General features: G+C 45.2%; 1 pseudogene; it reads right to left on the bottom strand.

Annotated features, from left to right (window-relative positions):
• The window catches only part of LOC126189031 (aldehyde dehydrogenase 1A1-like), a 94779-nt pseudogene extending 74712 nt beyond the window's left edge, over nucleotides 1–20067 (bottom strand).
• Nucleotides 20068–20777: the final 710 nt, after the last annotated feature.

The raw sequence follows: 20777 nt of genomic DNA on the forward strand, positions 1-20777 counted from the left end.
AATATTTCGTCGATGCATCTGCTCGACATCATCAGGTGCTGCTGCTGTCACTGCTGCAAGGTGCGACTGATGATAAACGCGCGGCGGTGTCGAAATTTATTATGCCGGGAGCAGGCATTACCCGTGCTCGGGAAGACGCTCGTAGTTGGAGCAAAGCGTCGCTCCTGGTGCCCCCTGCTGGGAGCCAGAGAAACGCCATCCGCGCGTGCGCTAAAGGGCAATTAACAAAGGAGCATCTCGACAAACAGAACTCGCAGCTCAAAATTTTTCAATTTAAGAACAATATTTGAAACCAAACGGAATTATCAGAGCACACGCTCCGGTTTTTTCAGCAAACACTGAAAGATTTTCTAACTACAAGAAAGTGTTACCCATCAACGGAAGTTCTCTCACTTTCGAGAACCTCTACATAGTCACTATCGTACTGCAATAGCTGTAAGATGTTTCGTAAGTCTTCAAATTAATCTTTAAATTAATTTTCCTTTCTGTAATATCAGTATTATCCTCCTATAAAGTTTTTCATTGCTCTAGTTCATTTTAAAACCCACTTTAAGTATGTTTTTATCATTTTTTCGTTATTTTCAGGTTATTTTAGTGATGGCTGTCTAGGTGTTTTAGTTCACAAAAATCCGGGACCTGCAATTACAGATCATTTTCCAACTGTTAAACAAAATTAATTCCCACTATGGGCAGTTGCCCCCAGTTTGTCAGCATGACCAGGAAGGATTCAGGATTCACACTCATAGCAGTGGAAGTTCAAAAACACGAAAAAATAATATTTTTTAAATGTGAAATTTCATGATTTTTTTCACTCAATGTTGGCTGCATTTGTTGCTATAGGTACACTTTTCTTCATAAGTAAGAGAGATTCTTCGATGAATTATGCACAGCTTACAAACCATAATTACAGGTGTATGAAACTCTAGAATTTATTTAATCTATGGAAGAATGAATGGGCTGTTACGGTTTAAACTTCGTGTTTTGAGAAAACTCGAATTTTATAGTTAATTATCTCAATTTTTACGACAGTTTTTAACAGATTTGGGAAATTCTAGAGTTTCATACACCTGTAAGTATGGTTTGTATGCTGTGCAACATTCATCGAAGAATCTCTCTTACTTATGAAGAAAAGTGTACCTACAGCAACAAATGCAGCCAATACCAAGTGAAAACATGATGAAATTTCACATGTAAAAAAAATTTGTTTTGTTATGTTTTTGAACTTCCTCTGCTATGAGTGTGAATTATGAATCCTTCCTGGTCATGCTGACAAAGTTTTATGAATTTATTTGTATAAGTATATACAGTGAAAATTAAAATGTCCTGTTGTGCCTCTCCTGCTCCAAGTCGGCCCGTTTCACGTCCTACCCCCCCTTAATTCGTTTAAATTCAATTTTTTATTTCCCATTCTTTGCCACGACATTTTCGTCATCGTAGTGACTTTTTATTTACTCTTATTTTTCTTCCTATCATTCTTTTTTATTGTGCAATCTGCCTATGTCGCCTGAAATCTGCGACGAAATGCCTAAGAGGACAACTCAGCGGTTGGTAAAGCGGCAGCTCGTGTAGCCAGTATAGTAATAATTAGAGGTAAGCAATGAGCGGGAAATTACAATTTGCATTTAACGCTGAAGCGCGAAATTTTTTCTGTTTTGAGTTTGCTCGCAGAGGATAGCTTTAATCGCCGTGAACGGAGCGATATTGATTTTAGTCCTGCCGCGGATTGTTGACCGCCGTTTTCCCGATACATAGCATAATATATTGAGACTGTGGTTAGCTTAGGACATAATTTTACATTCAGCGCTACAAAACGCGTCGTCTGCCGCAGTTCGGTCGTTGATCATTTAAAATCAGCTGCCAACAGAGCATCTCGCATTTCCGACGTACGTCGTAGCGGCCACTTCCGACATTTACTCAGCGTTACACATTAACAGTTTGAGTGTGTCGCCTATAACCGAGCGGGAGCCGGCAGCCGATGGGGCAACATTGTAACGGCAAGTGACAGACGTCACCTATCAAGTAATTTTAAACAGACTATAGTACTTCACTTCCTGCTGCTAGAATTTCCCCTTTGTTGTTTTCTGGTATGACTACTCGTGACTATTATTTTCATTCTTATGTCCTAAAGCCCCTGTGAGAGGTAGAGTCTCCTGAAAATAGCAAAGCCTGGTTTAACCGAATCCAGCCCATCAACTAGTGGCAAGCCGACAAGTAGAGCGTACCCGTCCACAGCAGACTTGATGCGCCTCGAGTAATGAGCAGTATAAATGCCTACTTACCTCCTGTTGAAAAAGAATTATTATAGACTCAATACACGTCGAGGGGCATGAAAGGGAAGCAGTGCTTGGGAAGGGAGTGAGACAGGGTTGTAGCCTCTCCCCGATGTTATTCAATCTGTATATTGAGCAAGCAGTAAAGGAAACAAAAGAAAAATTCGGAGTAGGTATTAAAATCCATGGAGAAGAAATAAAAACTTTGAGGTTCGCCGATGACATTGTAATTCTGTCAGAGACAGCAAAGGACTTGGAAGAGCAGTTGAACGGAATGGACAGTGTCTTGAAAGTAGGATATAAGATGAACATCAACAAAAGTAAAACGAGGATAATGGAATGTAGTCGAATTAAGTCGGGTGATGCTGAGAGAATTAGATTAGGAAATGAGACACTTAGAGTAGTGAAGGAGTTTTGCTATTTGGGGAGCAAAATAACTGATGATGGTCGAAATAGAGAGGATATAAAATGTAGACTGGCAGTGGCAAGGAAATCGTTTCTGAAGAAGAGAAATTTGTTAACATCGAGTATAGATTTAAGTGTCAGGAAGTCGTTTCTGAAAGTTTTTGTATGGAGTGTAGCCATGTATGGAAGTGAAACATGGACGATAAATAGTTTGGACAAGAAGAGAATAGAAGCTTTCGAAAAGTGGTGCTACAGAAGAATGCTGAAGATTCGGTGGGTAGATCACGTAACTAATGAGGAGGTATTGAATAGAATTGGGGAGAAGAGGAGTTTGTGGCACAACTTGACTAGAAAAAGGGATCGGTTGGTAGGACATGTTCTGAGGCATCAAGGGAACACGAATTTAGTATTGGAGGGCAGCGTGGAGGGTAAAAATCGTAGAGGGAGACCAAAATATGAATACACTAAGCAGATTCAGAAGGATGTAGGTTGCAGTAGGTGCAGGGAGATGAAGAAGCTTGTACAGGATAGAGTAGCATGGAGAGCTGCATCAAACCAGTCTCCGGACTGAAGACCACAACAACAACAACAACAACATACGTAAGATCATCAGCCTCCATAGCCAAGGTCACTAACGCACGCTTCTGTGGTGGGGCTCGACTTGGTGGATGAAATTTTCAGTGCCACTGTTTCGTCGATAACGGGTGGAGAAATGGTAGTGTAAAATTCCTGACTACCAGTCTTTGCACCAACGTCCTGGATTTAATTCCAAACTCCTAAGCAGTGTATCATGAAGTGATGACATCCGACGCAGTTGATGGAGATCGGTTCGTCGACTGCGGACGTTAAGTTCGGAGGCCCCCTTGGTGCTATTCGCGGGGACCAGGCCGTGCGCCCGCACCGAGTTTCACCTTCCCCATTCCTTTCATTTATAACAACACAAACTCAACATAACACTTCATAAAAAGTCGGAGGAAGGCAACGGCAGACCACCCACCACTAGGATCTTGCCGTTAGCGGCGCTGCAGGATTCCTGCATCTGCTCCCCTATGCTCGTATCCTGAGTATGGGTCTGTTTAATGTTTGTTATTATACGTAAAAGTACTGCCCAGGCTTAACTGTGTTACTGCAGTGCTTGCGTTGTTAAGAAGGACGGTGCAGTGTTGCTTGGGACATGCATGCATGCGCAAAGGAACAGACATTGCGGCTACTACAGCCATTATGAAATGCATGAAATGTGTTCGCCATTGCGAATACGAACAACCGTATCAGCCGTATAAGGGAATGACGACAATGAAAATGTATGCCGCACCGAGACTCGAGCTCGGATTTCCCGTTTTATGCGAGCGGTCGCTTTAACCACTGTGGCTATCCCCACACGACACGCGGCCAGCCCGAAACTTCGTATGTCGTTCCTGTGTCACAGCCTGTATTCGTACGCACATTACGTAACTGTCGTACAGGAGAGTGCATTTTAATTGAAAGTCACTGCATGGTATCTTCTTTTAATAACCATTAACTAAGTGTTACTACCCATTGTCAAAGATCTGTATTACCTGTTGCTTGCCTGCGAAAATATGTGGGGGAGGGGGGGGGGGGGCAGGGACAGCAAATTTATGGTTCGCACCGGGTGGCAGAAATCCACGCTACATGACTAAGGAGCGCTAAAACGGGTCAGTGTACGTCAGCAGATAGTCCCAAATAGCGTCAACCGGCAAATTACTGTCAACACAGACAGAAAAGTCAGTTTCATTCTTCAGCTTCCCAGATAGTAGATTTTATCTATTATCAATGGGGTCCGTTAACCCACAGTAAATTGGGACTTTTGTCAGAGGATCATATTCAGTAGCAACCGGACAGGAATTTAAACCAACAGGGGGAGAAACCGAACGAGCTGAATCAGAAGTATCAAATAAAATTTCGCCCAATATTTCGAAATAAAACGTCTTATCTCAGAATGGAAATTAAAATAAGTTCAAAGGAAATTTTTGTAAATCAGTCTCTGTATACAAGTAAAATCTTGATACAGTTTAATTTCGATAATTTGTCTCCAGTAGCAATATCACGGAGCGTGGAACGCTGGCAGATGAAGAAAAAGTTGTCAATGATGAGCCGTTGGAAAGGACTGATAAACTAAAGGGGTCTTTCCAGAATGAGATTTTCACTCTTCAGTGGAGTGTGCGCTGATATGAAACTTCCTGGCAGATTAAAACTGTGTGCCCGACCGAGACTCGAACTCGGGACCTTTGCCTTTCGCGGGCAAGTGCTCTACCATCTTTTTTTTCCTCTATCCATCGTTTTTTTTTTTAATCTAATGAACCGCTGCGGGAGCAGGACGACGGGTAGGGCAGGGGTCGACACCCGAAGCCTGGCCATCTCGCCGCCACGCCCAAGCAACGTGTTCGAGTTCGAGGATCAAAGGATCAGGAAGAGGATGTAGTGGGTTTGTCGATGTTGTTTTATTTATTTATTTCTTTAATTTTTATAACATTTTTTTATATATTTATTTTTGTTTTATTACAAAGAAAGATCCTACAACTGCCGTAGCCGTGCGTCCGAGACGTCTTCTCGTCTGTTGGGAGGGGTTCCCCCCTATTCCGTCCGTAGAGGATCAATATGCTCCAGGATTCTTCTTCATTTTCAGCGTCTCATACCCGGAACGCCCCAGTGAGCAGGAGGACCCGCAAATAATTAACCTAAATAATTTGCGAAACGAGTTCTGTACTTCGGGTGGCGGCTGAAAGCTGCATGTGTCGTCATCAATAGGGACCAAAAGTCGAGTGTGTCTTTGGGAGCATCGCAAAACATGTAGTAAACGGCCATGCCTTTTAGCCAGTTAACGGCGTTCGTTCTCGTTGATGGAAAGTATACGCTGTCGGGGCGCAATACTTCATCAGGGGAGATAGACTCCGGCAATCGCCGCAAGAGTAACGCCAGCATGCGCTGCGTCAGGAGCCAGCACTCGCTGGTCGCGGCACACGTCAGACGGTGTGCATCCGAGTCAGCGACGGAGCATGTCGGACACAAGGGGTCGTCCGTCAGATGTATGGAATGTAGCCTCTGACGAGTAGCGAACTTCCCATTCACAACCACGTACCACAATGAACGCACCGTCGTAGGTAGAAAAGGCGTGTGTACCGCTCGCCACACCGTGTTCCAGGCAACTTCAGGGTGTCTGTGGGTGACCGTATTTACAGGTTGCTGCTGTTGATAGAGGCGATAATAGTCTTTTGTGCTGGGCTTCCGTGTCGTCGGAAGTTCTGACCGTAAGTAGCTGAAGTCAATCAAGAACTCTCTGATGTGGGTGAGTGTCGGTGAAATGTGTCCTACAGAAACCGGGAGATGCAGAGAGTGTGGTGCCACTTCTGCTATCAGGGTGCCCGTCAGAGTGGCGTGGGCAGAGGTCCACTTGCGACGCATAGTGTTGAGATAAAGCGATCGCGCACGGTTATATACATGAATTAAACCGATACCGCCCGGCCGCTGCGGCAGTGTCAGGGTGGCGTATCGGACTTTAAAAACCAGACCGGTGCTTACGAAATGTCCATATGCTGCTTGAAATCTGTCGGCCATCGTAGCCGTCAAGGGAAGGATATGCGCAAAATAGTTCAGTTTTGAGACAAGATAGGTGTTGACATAACGGGTTCTGAGAAGCATATCCAATCGTCGCAGTTTGTTGTCCTGCAGCAGAGCACGTGTCTGGTGTAGGAGCCGGCGGTACGTAGCCGCCGCCGTGCGGCGGACATTGCTATAGAATTGCACTCCTAAACACTTGAGTACGGGCACCTTGTCAAAGGGCACCGCCGTTGTGTGGGAAAGCCCCCCTCCGACATCCGTGTATTTTGTCTTCTTCACGTTGATGACGCTCCCAGCGACCGCCCCGTACTGGCGTAGCCACTGTAGCGCCATATGCATTTCATCCTCTGATCTGGCCAGGAACACCACGTCATCAGCGAATGCACCACAACGAAAGGTCTCGTCCCGCAAGGAGATACCAGTAAATCGCTGTCGTAGACCATGTAAAGCTGGTTCAAGCGCTGCAGCAAATAATATACCCGACAGGGGGCACCCTTGTCGCACTGACCGTCCAACAACAATGTGACCAGACTGATAACCGTTGACCATCATGCGGGAGCGCGCTCCGTGGACCAGTCGAAGGACCACCTGTGCAGACTCCGGAGAGAGGCCCATGCGTTGCAAAACTGTGCGTAAGAAGCCGTGGTCGACGCGGTCGAATGCGTCGTCAAAATCTACGGCGACAAGGGCGCCTCGTATTTTGCAGGCCGCCGTCAAAGCAATTACGTCGCGGTATGCTCCTAACGCCGTATGAATGTTGCTGACACCACCTAAGCATGTTTGATCGGTGTGGATGGCTTTCCCGATAGCGGTGTGGAGACGCGCGCGGAGGATACGGACGAAGATCTTGTAGTCGTTGTTGAGGAGTGTGAGTGGGCGGAAGTCCTGCCACCTACAACCACCATTCGGTTTCGGCACTGGGATCAAGATGCCTTCAGTGAATTCTGTGGGGACAGTGAAATCAGGGCGGATCAGGTCTTGAAACATTTGGAGCCACTTGTCGCCCATAAGGTCGTAAAAAGTGCGGTAGAATTCCAGGGGTAAACCGTCCGGTCCAGGCGACTTGTTCGGTGCTCCACGTGCCAAGGCCGATGTCACCTCGTCGGGTGTAATGGGCAACAGCAGACTATCATCGGGTGCCACGTCCCGAGGGGCGGGAAAATCGTGCAACAGCTCGTCATAATCACGTACATTTCGCGGATCTTCCATGTACAAGGTCCCATAGTGTCTGGCGAACGTGTGCGCGATGTCCGTTTGTGTCACTGCGCGGCCGCCCTCCTCCGTGTTTACCGCCGTAATGAGCTGACGTTTGCGGTGGCGCCTCTCGCGCACAATGTGATACACTGACGCTGTTTCGTTGGGGATACAGTCTTGCACTCGAGCACGGATGCGGACACCTTCGAGCTGCTCGGTCCTGATGCGAAGTAGACGAGCTTTGATGCGTTGTACGGACATCTGACGTTCGGGAGACGGCGGCTGCGTCGCCAGCTCACGTAACGCTGTATAGTAAAATTCCGATGTTGCCCTTTGCCAGTTCGTTCTGTCACGCCCGTAGGCCAAGGTCTTTCGGAGTGCAGGTTTGCAGGTTTGGCACATCCCAGCCACCACAGCAACGTGGAAGCATACATGGGCAGGCGCCTGATACATCGACGCCACGTGTCAGTGACTGCTCGCCGACACGCTTCCTCGCGAAGGAGGGAGACGTTCAGCGTCCACGGGCCCCTGCTGCGTCTTGTGAGTTGTCGGGGTAAGGTGACAGTGCAGATGTACGCGAGGTGGTCCATGAAGGCCGTCGGCCAGAGTTCTGCATCACGGGTTGCTGTGCGGAGGGCACGCGAGACGTATATCCGGTCCAGACGACTGGCAGAATGGCTGGTAAAGTGCGTATATCCACTCTGGGTCCCATGATGTAAGAGCCATGTGTCGTGGAGCGCGAGGTCACGTATCAATGCTTGTAGAGCCGGGCATGGGACGTAATGCGGTATCTGGTCCTCGGGCCGCAGAACACTGTTAAAATCGTCGCCCACTATGTAATGGTCCATATTTCCTTGCAAAAGTGGGGCTACCTCCTTCGAATAGAAGACATGTCTGTCACCACGGTGCGAATTACCGGAGGGAGCGTAGACGTTAATGAGGCGGACTGCGCCAAGTGTGAGTGCGATACCTCGCCCGTTCGTCAAGTGCGTCGCGTCTATGCCATCTCGGAGAAGGATGGCCGTTCCTCCTGCACCATCACCTAAGGGTACGCTGTAGGTGGTGTAGCCATATAGGTCTAAACGCAGCTCGGGACGGACCTCCTGGAGAAGGGCAATGTCCAAGTCTGCCGCTCTGATCATGTCGTGTAATATGCGGGTCTTGACAGTGGAGTGGACACCATTTACATTGACTGTTCCCACACGGTATGACTGAGACATATCAAGTGGCGGAGGCAGTGTGCCGGTGCAAGCCCACAGTGATCTCACACATCACACAGCCATCCATCTGCATGCTGTGCATTACTGTACCGTATAAGTCCCTGACTGGCAGAGCCCTCCGGGCTCAATGTCAGCCATGGGCTCTGGTGGAGATATCAATGTTTGCTGTGCATCATATGCCTCCATATCGTCTGCCCAATCACCAAGAGACGATTGTGATGTCATTGGGGGCTGGTCGGTTTCACAGGAGCCCACATTTTGGGAGTCGACGTTTTCTGGGCCACCAGATTTAGGAGAGTGTTCCTTGTCTTCAGGCACCTTCTGGTGAATGATGCCACTGGAGGCCGTTGCAATTGTGGACGAGTCAACGAAGTCGATGTCTTCCGCCGGCTTCACATCCCTGTCCTGTTCTTCAGCTGACAATCGCCTCTTCTTGTGTCGCTTGGGTGATTTTTGCTTTCGGGTCCGAGATTCGACATCCACTGGAGGGCGGGGCTCGACACAGTCTCGGTCGCTAGGAACCCCTGTGTCCGATTCCGACAGTGACGGTGGCTGGGCGCCCACGACGCTGCGGTGGGCAGAGGCTGTAGGAACCTCTGCACCGTTGGGCTGCGGCATCGTCGACGGCGCTGACTCTCCAACGGAGCTGGCAGCGGCTTGAGGAGGTAACAGGTTTTGATCATCCATCACATCATGTCGTGCCGCCTCCACGTATGTTAGCGGGAGAGAGGTCATAGTGGATCGTTGGAGAAGTTCATTGCGGGGCACCTGAACGGGGCGGCGCTGCAGACACTCAGTTCTAACATGGCCTTCCTGGCCGCAGCCTGAGCAGGTCCTCGGTTGTCCATCATATATAACAATTGCGCGGCAGCCACCAACGAAAACATATGATGGAACGTGCTTCTTAAGTTCTATGCGCACTTGTCGTACCCCATTAAGAACAGGGTACGTTTCGAATGTGTTCCATTTCTCCTCTGTGTGGCTCAGAACTGTGCCGTATGGCTGCAGCGCATCAACGACTAGGTTGGCAGGAACTTCGAAAGGTAGTTCAAAGATGCGCACGGTACGCACCCCCAGACCAGCATGGTCAACTCCTACCACGCTCACGTTACCGTCTGCGTGACAGAAGCGAAAGCCGTTTGCAGATCGTTGGAGTAATCTGTCGCAGGCCGCTTCGTCAATCAGTTTGAGGTACACTGTGCTGGTTACAATAGACAGACGGATTCCTATCACTTCTTGTGGTTCTATGTGCATGATGTCTCGTAGAAACCGTTCAATGTCATGGGCCTTAGGTCTCGTGTACGATACGTTGAACGTTAGTTTGATTAAAGCTTTTCGATATGAGAACGCCATGTCGGGTCGGTACAGGTACTATACGGCAATACAACGACGCGACCGCGCGCTAGCGGGTAAACAACAACACCTGCGGAGCACTGCCCGGCGCCCCGAGCCCGTCCGCACGGTATCACGGCTGAAAGCCGACTGCCATCTGAGCCACCGAAGCGCGACTCACGCCCGATACTCACAGCTTTACTTCTGCCAGTACCTCGTCTCCTACCTTCCAGACTTTACAGAAGCTCTCCTGCGAACCTTGCAGAACTAGCACTCCTGAAAGAAATGGGTCTACTGTACTTTGCAACAGTATCTCGTCCAGATATTAGTTTCTCCATTAATTACTCAAGCTGATTTAGTAATAAACCAATGGTTAGTCACTGAAAATTCGCGAAACTTATTTTGCTGTACCGGTTCATAAAACGACTGTGACGTGTGATATATTCTTTGATAGAGGCTCAACACTGTTTGCCTATGCTGATTCTGATTATCGAGGTGATGTCTCTAGTAGATGTGGCACCAATGGAGTTCTTATAAAGAAAGGAGGACCCATTGTCTGGCACAATCGAAAGCAACTTCAACAGTTGAAGCAGAATACCGAGACGCTGTCCCTTCGATCGATGGCATGTGTTGGGTAAGACGCTCTGGACAAGAACTTGGAATTTCAGGTTTCAATCAACAGACAGAACAGTGTACTGAGAATGAAGATGATATATATATATATATATATATATATATATATATATATATATATATATATTCTATAACATATATATATATATGTTATAGAATACCTATGAAGGAAAAATAACAAGGGGTAAGAAATATAATGAAATTCCCCGAAAGTTAAGCTAACAACATATTGAAACTACTATCAAATTGAAAGGACTATCAAACTTAATCATGCGGTATGTTCAAGTCAACTTGCTGAAATATTGATTAAACCACAGACTTCTAATGTGTCTGAAGAATTAAGAAGAAAAATAATTAAAGAGAAGTGTTGAGAGTTAATTATTTTTCTGTATGTTGTTGTTATATGTTGTGCAAGGTGTTTATATTTATGTTCCATATAATTTCTTTAGTAATGCTGTAGTAATTACTCTTTGCTAAGTCAGCCAGTTGTTTCTTGTCCAAGCTTGATGTATGTGAATAAGTTATATATATGAAAGTGTACGTCTTTAAACATCACCAAAAAGTTACTTGTCATTAAGACCAGAATTTATCAAGAACAACCACTCAACCAAAGACTGCATGACTAATCAGTTCGAATCCTGCCTCGCGAATGGATGTGTGTGATGTCCTTACGTTAGTTAGGTTTAAGTAGTTCTAAGTTATAGAGGACTGATGACCTCAGAAGTTAAGTCCCATAGTGCTCAGAGCCATTTGAACTAATCAGTTACCCGCCCTCATCACGATGTGAAGGAATTTATCGATTGTAATATAATACTCTTATATTAATAACTAGTGAACTGTTTTGAGTTATCAATTGTATTGTACTGTGTACTGTATGTCACATTGTCTATATCTGTAACTGTTATTATTATTGTTACTAGTAGTAGTAGTATTAGTAATGCAGTGGCTACCTCTTAGTCATTACCAGTCTTCAAAATTATCTTGCTCTATACTGAGGAACCAACTAAAATGAAATCGCCCTCACACATAAACTGAGTGTTGAACAGGGAGAAGAAGAGGGACAAATTGCTGGATCAAAATTTGTGTAGCCGGCCGGTGTGGCCGTGCGGTTAAAGGCGCTTCAGTCTGGAACCGCGTGACCGCTACGGTCGCAGGTTCGAATCCTGCCTCGGGCATGGATGTATGTGATGTCCTTAGGTTAGTTAGGTTTAATTAGTTCTAAGTTCTAGGCGACTGATGACCTCAGTCGCATAGTGCTCAGAGCCATTTGAACCAAAATTTGTGTTATTCTATTCCATCCATTCACTGCTACTCTTTTGCTGTTTTTAGTTGCTCGTGTTACTACTCACATTAGGTATTACTTAATTTTTTATACCTGCACCTCATAACTGATTATGCTCACATATCCTAATAGGTATTATAAATTTATGTTTCTAGTATTCTTTATGTCTCTGACGCCCCGTGAGTGATTGTTTTCCGCATCTGGTTGATGTAAGCATACCCATGCTAGATTTCTTTTATTTTTGAATGCAATAATGACACGTCAGTGCAAAATTGACAGTAATAAATGTAATTCAATTGCATTATTTATAGAACAGTTGTTTTTTATTGTGTTGTGAGTCAGTCTAACGTAGTTATGGACTGTGCAGGATAATATAGCTTCTTAATTCCCCAAAAAGTCGCCTATACAGTCAAACCTCATTATTGGGAGACAAGTGGTAGAAAATGTCGATTTTTTGAATTGTAATATTTACCTTGTGCATCAGTACTGCTCTCTTTGAAGCATCCATTGTCCTCCATTCTGAGCCCCTCTTGAATGCTGCTTTAGCTGCAGCAACTGCTTTGTCTACATCTGCCTGTAAAATTCAATTTCATCAACAATCAAAGAAAATTGCATTTATGAGTTGAGTATACACATTTCATTGATTGACTGTTCTGCTGGTTCTTGGTAGAATATTTTTTGCGTTACGAATGAAAATACATACACTACCGCTGTAATTCTCTAGAATATTATAGAATATTACTGCAGTATTGAGCGTGTTTTCAGTCATAATAAACACATTTCCATAGAAATGAGAAAATTATAATTTTTTACCTTGTCAGCCTCTGAAACATCAGCAATTTTTTCTCCATTTGTAGGGTTGTAAACAGGAAATTTCTTCCCAGAAACTGAATCAACAAATTCGTTGTTGATGAAAATCTGGAACAAGGTCATTATGCCAACTATATTCCATTTCAGTAAGATAAAAATGTAGAAAATAATCACAAAAGAATAAAATTAAAAGTAATAACTATTTGTTAAGTTAAAGCTGTTTATATATTTACTTTTGCATTGTAAAGCGCATGTTTGTGTTTTGTTATTTACGTATTCAGCAATGTGAGTTTGGTAACTCTACTAAAAACATTATAAATAAATCCAAAAAACAGTTCTCCACTGAACTAATACCCATAGCAAATACTGTATTTTTCTGGTGAGCTGGTATTATCTACATGTCCTTAGAATAGTCTGAACTGAATAATATAAAAAGCCGCAATACATGAAAGTGCACTGTCATTTAGGTAGTAGTAAAAATTCTTATCTATTTAATATGTGGCATAGCAAAACTGGCATGACAAGTATCACACTTCACACCTAATACGCACTGCAGAATCTTGAAGATGCGTAGTTATGGGAAAATCCAGATTGGTGAATGGTTGTAGTTCACGTCATCCGTCCAATTGCAGGAACACACACCATGATTTATTAGTTGGACTACGGGAATGGTTCAAAATCTATCTTTCCCTATATGTAGTGGTACACTACACTGTCTTAGTTTCACTCGATACTTTTGCATACGATCTGAATTTCATCACAAGCAGCACTCTCTCTACCCCCTGATCTTTGCTTTTTCACAACTTCTTGAAATACCTGCTTCCAAAGGGCCTACTACTCTCTTGAAGCTACAAAACAGGCTTCAGAGGAATTCAGAGACACGGGTTTCCAGAACTGTTGATATTCGTCGTAAATGACACAATCCGTTAAAGTTGTAAAAATTATTTATTTCTAAAAAGGAAAGCAAAACCCGCTTTTAAGACCTGTGCCCCATCTTCGGGTACACCTGCAAAGTTATAAATCAATAATAACATTTATCCACGTTGTTAACACAAGAAAATAAAATAGAAAGTATTAGAAAAATACCACGTACGTAAATTAAAATGTGAGTTCATGTAGGATGCACAACTGTGGATAAAATACACACATAAAAAAAAAGTTTGCATCATCTTGGCTTCGAGAGTTCCGGAACCTGTACAGGAAACTGGAATAGAGATTAACATAAACATCATTTCCGCCCTTTTTATTGCTCATGAAAACCACACATTGCATGTACCACCATACAGCGAGACCTTCAGAGGTGTTGGTCCTGATTGCTGTACACGCCGGTACCTCTAATACCCAGTAGCACGACCTCTTGCATTGATGCATGCCTGTATTCTTCGTAGCACACTATCCACAAGTTCATCAAGGCACTGTTGGTCCAGATTGTCCCACTCCTCAACGGCGATTCGGCGTAGATCCCTCAGAGAGGTTGGTGGATCACGTCGTCCATAAACAGCCCCTTTCAATCTATCCCAGAAATGATCGATAGGGTTCATGTCTGGAGAACATGCTGGCCACTCTGTCGTTAACCTGAAGGATGGTATTCACAAGATGTGCACGATGGGGGCGCGAATTGTCGTCCATGAAGACGAATGCCTTTCCAATATGCTGCCGATATTGTTGAACTGTCGGTCGGAGGATGGCATTCACGTATCGTACAGCCGTTACGGAGCCTTTCATGACCGACAGGGCGTACGTCGGCCCCACATAATGCCACCCCAAAACAGCAGAGAACCTCTACCTTGCTGCACTCGCTGGACAGTGTGTCTATGGCGTTCAGCCTGTCCGGGTTGCCTCCAAAGACATCTCCGACGATTGTGTGGTTGAAGGCATATGCGACACTCATCGGTGAAGAGAACGTGATGCCAATCTAGAGCGGTCCAGTCAGCATGTTGGGCCCATCTGTATGGTGCTGCATGGTGTCGTGGTTACAAAGATGGACCTCGCCATGGACGTCGGGAGTGAAGTTGCCCATTATGCGGCCTATTGGACACAGTTTGAGTCGTAACACGACGTCCTGTGGCTGCACGAAAAGCATTATTCAGCATGGTGGCGTTGCTGTAAGGGTTCCTCCGAGCCATAATCCGTAGGTAGCGGTTATCCACTGCAGTAGTAGCACTTGGGCGGCCTGAGCGACGCATGTCATCGACAGTTCCTGTCTCTCTGTACCTCCTCCATGTCCACACAACATCGCTTTCGTTCACTCCGAGACGCCTGGACACCTCCCTTGTTGAGAGCCCTCCCTCGCACAAAGCAACAATGCGGACGCAATCGAACCGCTGTATTGAGCGTCTACGTATGGTTGAACTACAGACAACACGAGCCGTGTACCTTCTTTCTGGTGGAATGACTGGAACTGACCGGCTGTCGGACCCCCTCCGTCTAACAGGAGCTGCTCAAGCATGGTTGTTTGCATCTTTGGGCGGGGGTTTGGCTGGTTCAAATGGCTCTGAGCACTATGGGACTCAACATCTGAGGTCATCAGTCCCCTAGACCTTAGAACTACTTAATCCTAACCAACCTAAGAACATCACACACATCCATGCCCGAGGCAGGATTCGAACCTGCGACCGTAGCGGTCACGCGGTTCCAAAGTGAAGCACCTAGAACCGCAAGGCCACACCGGCCGGCGGGTGGCGGTTTAGTGATATCTCTGAACAGTCAAAGGGACTGTGTCAGTGATAAAATATCCACAGTCAACTTCTATCTTCAGGAGTTCTGGGAACCGGAATATTGCAAAACTTTTTGATGTGTGTATATTAAAACAGTACCAATAGAAAAGGACAAAGATCCCCCATTAAAAAAACTGATGGGTGTACATGTAGCGCTGGAGTGTCCAAAATATTACTCAGGGGGGTTAAATTGTGTTTCCGTGCATTCCTGCAGGTGCACAGTTTAGATAACCCCCTTATTTGGACACTTCAGTGTTCGAAAGATCGCCTACCTATGTTCATGCGGATGCATGTGCGGCACGCCTTTAAGCCTGGACCTTGTAAGTTATGTAATGGGGATTTGGGATGTTGGACCGTTAATACTTCGTATTTCAATCAACGGTGGCGTCAGCTCTTTTAATTCGGGACCTTTGTCGTTTTATGTAGGTCGTCCACTACGAGAGAGCTTCTGACAGGCCTGGAAGATTGCCCCCCCCTCCCCCCCCCATGAACCATGGACCTTGTCGTTGGTGGGGAGGCTTGCGTGCCTCAGCGATACAGATGGCCGTACCGTAGGTGCAACCACAACGGAGGGGTATCTGTTGAGAGGCCAGACAAACGTGTGGTTCCTGAAGAGGGACAGCAGCCTTTTCAGTAGTTGCAGGGGCAACAGTCTGGATGATTGACTGATCTGGCCTTGTAACACTAACCAAAACGGCCTTGCTGTGCTGGTACTGCGAACGGCTGAAAGCAAGGGGAAACTACAGCCGTAATTTTTCCCGAGGGCATGCAGCTTTACTGTATGGTTAAATTATGATGGCGTCCTCCTGGGGAAAATATTCCGGAGGTAAAATAGTCCCCCATTCGGATCTCCGGGCGGGGACTACTCAGAAGGACGTCGTTATCAGGAGAAAGAAAACTGGCGTTCTACGGATCGGAGCGTGGAATGTCAGATCCCTTAATCGGGCAGGTAGGTTAGAAACTTTAAAAAGGGAAATGGATAGGTTAAAGTTAGATATAGTGGGAATTAGTGAAGTTCGGTAACAGGAAGAACAAGACTTCTGGTCAGGTGACTACAGGATTAAAAACACAAAATCAAATAGGGGTAATGCAGGAGTTTCAAGGAGAGCATAAGGGAACAATTGACAGGAATGGGAGAAAGAAATACAATAGAAGAAGAATGGGTAGTTCTGAGGGATAAAGTAGTGAAGGCAGCAGAGGATCAAGTAGGTAAAAAGACGAGGGCTAGTAGAAATCCTTGGATAACAGAAGAAATATTGAATTTAATTGATGAAAGGAGAAAATATAAAAATGCAGTAAATGAAGCAGGCAAAAAGGAATACAAACGTCTCAAAAATGAGATCGACAGGAAGTGCAAAATGGTGAAGCAGGGATGGCTAGAGGACAAATGTAAGGATGTAGAGGCTTATCTCACTAGGGGTAAGATAGATACTGCCTACAGGAAAATTAAAGAGACCTTTGGAGATAAGAGAACCACTTGTATGAATATCAATAGATCAGATGGAAACCCAATTCTAAGCAAAGAAGGGAAAGCAGAAAGGTGGAAGGAGTATATAGAGGGTCTATACAAGGGCAATGTACTTGAGGGCAATATTATGGAAATGGAAGAGGATGTAGATGAAGATGAAATGGGAGATATGATACTGCGTGAAGAGTTTGACAGAGCACTGAAAGACCTGAGTCGAAACAAGGCCCCGGGAGTAGACAACATTCCATTAGGACTACTGTGGCCTTGGGAGAGACAGTCATGACTGAACTCTACCATCTGGTGAGCAAGATGTATGAGACAGGCGAAATTCCCTCAAACTTCAAGAAGAATATAGTAATTCCAATCCCAAAGAAAGCAGGTGTTGACAGATGTGAAAATTACCGAACTATCAGTTTAATGTCACAGCTGCAAAATACTAACGCGAATTCTTTACAGACGAATGGAAAAACTGGTTGAAGCCGACCTCGGGGAAGATCAGTTTGGATTCCGTAGAAGTTTTGAAACACGTGAAGCAATACTCACCTTACGACTTATCTTAGAAGAAAGATTAAGGAAAGGCAAACCTACGTTTCTAGCATTTGTAGACTTAGAGAAAGCCTTTGACAATGTTGGTTGGAATACTCTCTTTCAAATTCTAAAAGTGGCAGGGGTAAAATACAGGGAGCGAAAGGCTATTTACAATTTGTACAGAAATAGGATGGCAATTATAGAGTCGAGGGGCATGAAAGGGAAGCAGTGGTTGGGAAGGGAGTGAGACAGGGTTGTAGCCTGTTCTCGATGTTATTTAATCTGTATATTGAGCAAGCAGTAAAGGAAACAAAAGGAAAATTCGAAGTAGGTATTAAAATCCATGGAGAAGAAATAAAAACTTTGAGGTTCGCCGATGACATTGTAATTCTGTCAGAGACAGCAAAGGACTTAGAAGAGCAGTTGAACGGAATGGACAGTGTCTTGAAAGTAGGATATAAGATGAACATCAACAAAAGTAAAACGAGGATAATGGAATGTAGTCGAATTAAGTCGGGTGATGCCGAGGGAATTAGATCAGGAAATGAGACACTTAGAGTAGTGAAGGAGTTTTGCTATTTGGGGAGCAAAATAACTGATGATGGTCAAAGTAGAGAGGGTATAAAATGTAGACTGGCAGTGGGAAGGAAAGTGTTTCTGAAGAAGGGAAATTTGTTAACATCGAGTATAGATTTAAGTGTCAGGAAGTCGTTTCTGAAAGTTTTTGTATGGAGTGTAGGCATGCATGGAAGTGAAACATGGACGATAAATAGTTTGGACAAGAAGAGAATAGAAGCTTTCGAAATGTGGTGCTACAGAAGAATGCTGAAGATTAGATGGGTAGATCACATAACTAATGAGGTATTGAATAGAATTGGGGAGAAGAGGAGTTTGTGGCACAACTTGACAAGAAGAAGGGACCGGTTGGTAGGACATGTTCTGAGGCATCAAGGGATCACAAATTTAGCATTGGAGGGCAGCGTGGAGGGTAAAACTCGTAGAGGGAGACCAAGAGGTGAATGCACTAAGCAGATTCAGAAGGATGTAGGTTGCAGTAGGTACAGGGAGATGAAGAAGCTGCACAGCATGGAGAGCTGCATGAAACCAGTCTCAGGACTGAAGACTACAACAACAACAACTGGAAGATTGAAGAGGATATCTTGTTGCATGCCATGTGCCAGGGATGCGCAATTTTAACATATTTTAACTTGTTTTAATTTCAGTTATGCATTCTATGTGGACTCACATTTTAACATGTGTACAGGGGTGTTTTCTTAGAATTTTTGTTGATTTTGTTTAGCTTTTCTTATGTTAACAACTTCAGGCATTGCCTCTCACCAAGGACAACGCAGTGGCCGATGGCCTTCAGCTTCCAATAGAGAGCAGTGGCGCTTGTATATAGCTGGCAGTGGTAACAGACAAGCAACATTGGGTGAAATAACCGCAGAGATCAATGTGGGAAGATCAATGTGGGATGTACGACGTTAGGACAGTGCGGCGAAATTTGGTGTTAATGGGATACGGCAGCAGACAACCGAGCGAGTACCTGTAGTAAAAGCATGACATCGCCTGCAGCGCCTCTCCCGGGCTCATGACCATATCAGCTGGACCCTAGACGACTGGAAGACTCTGGCCTGGTTAGACCGGTTAAGTTGGACCGGAGAACCCAGTCCACACCATGTAAACACAGCCCATACCATTATGGAGCCACCGCCAGCTTTCACAGTGCCTCGTTGATAACTTTGGGTCCTATGGTTAGATAAGTCCAGATTTCAGTCGGTAAGAGCTGATGATAGGGTTCATGCGTGGCTCACGAGGCCATAGGACCCAAAGTTATCAAGGAGGCACTGTGCAAGCTGGTGGTGGCTCCATAATGGTGTGGGCTGTGTTTACATGGTGTGGACCGGGTTCTCTGGTCCATCTGACCGATCATTGACTGGAGATAGTTATGTTCGGCTACTTGGAAGCCATCTGCAGCAATTCATGGACTTCATGTACCCAAACAACGATGGAATTTTTATTGATGACAATGCGCTATGTCACCGGAGTACAATTGCTCGCGATTGGGCTGAAGAACATTCTGGACAATTTGGGCAAATTATTTTGCCATCCAGATCGCTCGACAAAAACCCCATCGAATATTTATGGGACATAATCGAGAGTTCGGTCCGTGCACAATATCCTGCACCGGCAATACTTTCGCAATTACAGACGGGTATAGAGGCAGCATGCCTCCACAGTTCTGCAGGGGATTTCCAACGCCTTGATGAGTCCACACCACGTCGAATTACGGAACTACGCCGGGCAAACGGAGGTTCGCCACGGTATTAGGACCTATCCCATGACTTTTGTCATCTCAGTGTACATGCATATACAATTAGAGAATATTGATACAATTCCGTACAGATATCTACGAGTTCCTACGTAGTTCATTCATATGGTATTTCCTTCTTTAAAAGGAAGGGCTATTGCGGATAGCTTATGACCTTCACACTGTGCAGCCAGCACTAACCTGCGTGTACTTGACGTCTACTTTTTTCGACATGATGTTCACAAATTGCTCCTCTTGTCCCCACTGCTGGCTGCCTGCATAAGATGACAGACTGTAAACAATCTGAGCAACTTAACATCGTATTTATAACGGACGCGCCTTCTTCCCCTCCTCAACTCGCTCGCCATCACTCTCCCTCTCTCAGTATCAGGCACACCCACCTTCCCCTCCAGCGGTAAGCTATTAGCTCTAGCTTCTTGCGTAACACTGTATCCAACTGCAGGTCACTCTATATGTTTAATTACCAGGCCTTAATTTCGGCCGGAACGGCGTTCCGGCGTCTACCAGGGGATTTTATTTGCACTCACTTGAACAAGTAGGCACCGGAGATTAACTAATACTAGTGCAACGTAATAATTTGCCGCCCGAAGTTGTAATCGTTATGTATCGGTAATCTCAGGGCCGTTGCTAGGTGTTTAGCCGCCCCAGGCGTAGGTTTACCATCCGTCCCGATATATCAGGGTCGTCACAGTTATATACTTCTTGTCCCGACATCCCAACAAGACCCAGTTTTGTCCCGATTTTGCAAAATACTTTTACGAGCTTGGCTAAAGTACTGAAGTAATGCCATCTGTTATCTTATCAAATAAATGCAACCTCAGTTGTTTTTATTGATGCCAACCAGTTTGTTTTGACAAGGTCGTCTCGCAGATTGCGTTGCATGGAGTTTTATTAATACCTAAAAGGGAAAAAAGACTTGCTGAAGAAGACAAAATCTTCCGAAAAATATGTTGTACCAACTACTTCTTCCGCAAAAAGTTCCATGTAATTGTGTTCCAGACAAAAAGTAA

The sequence above is a fragment of the Schistocerca cancellata genome, chromosome 5 (genome assembly GCF_023864275.1).
Source record: "Schistocerca cancellata isolate TAMUIC-IGC-003103 chromosome 5, iqSchCanc2.1, whole genome shotgun sequence".
In the NCBI taxonomy this organism is placed as follows: domain Eukaryota; kingdom Metazoa; phylum Arthropoda; class Insecta; order Orthoptera; family Acrididae; genus Schistocerca; species Schistocerca cancellata.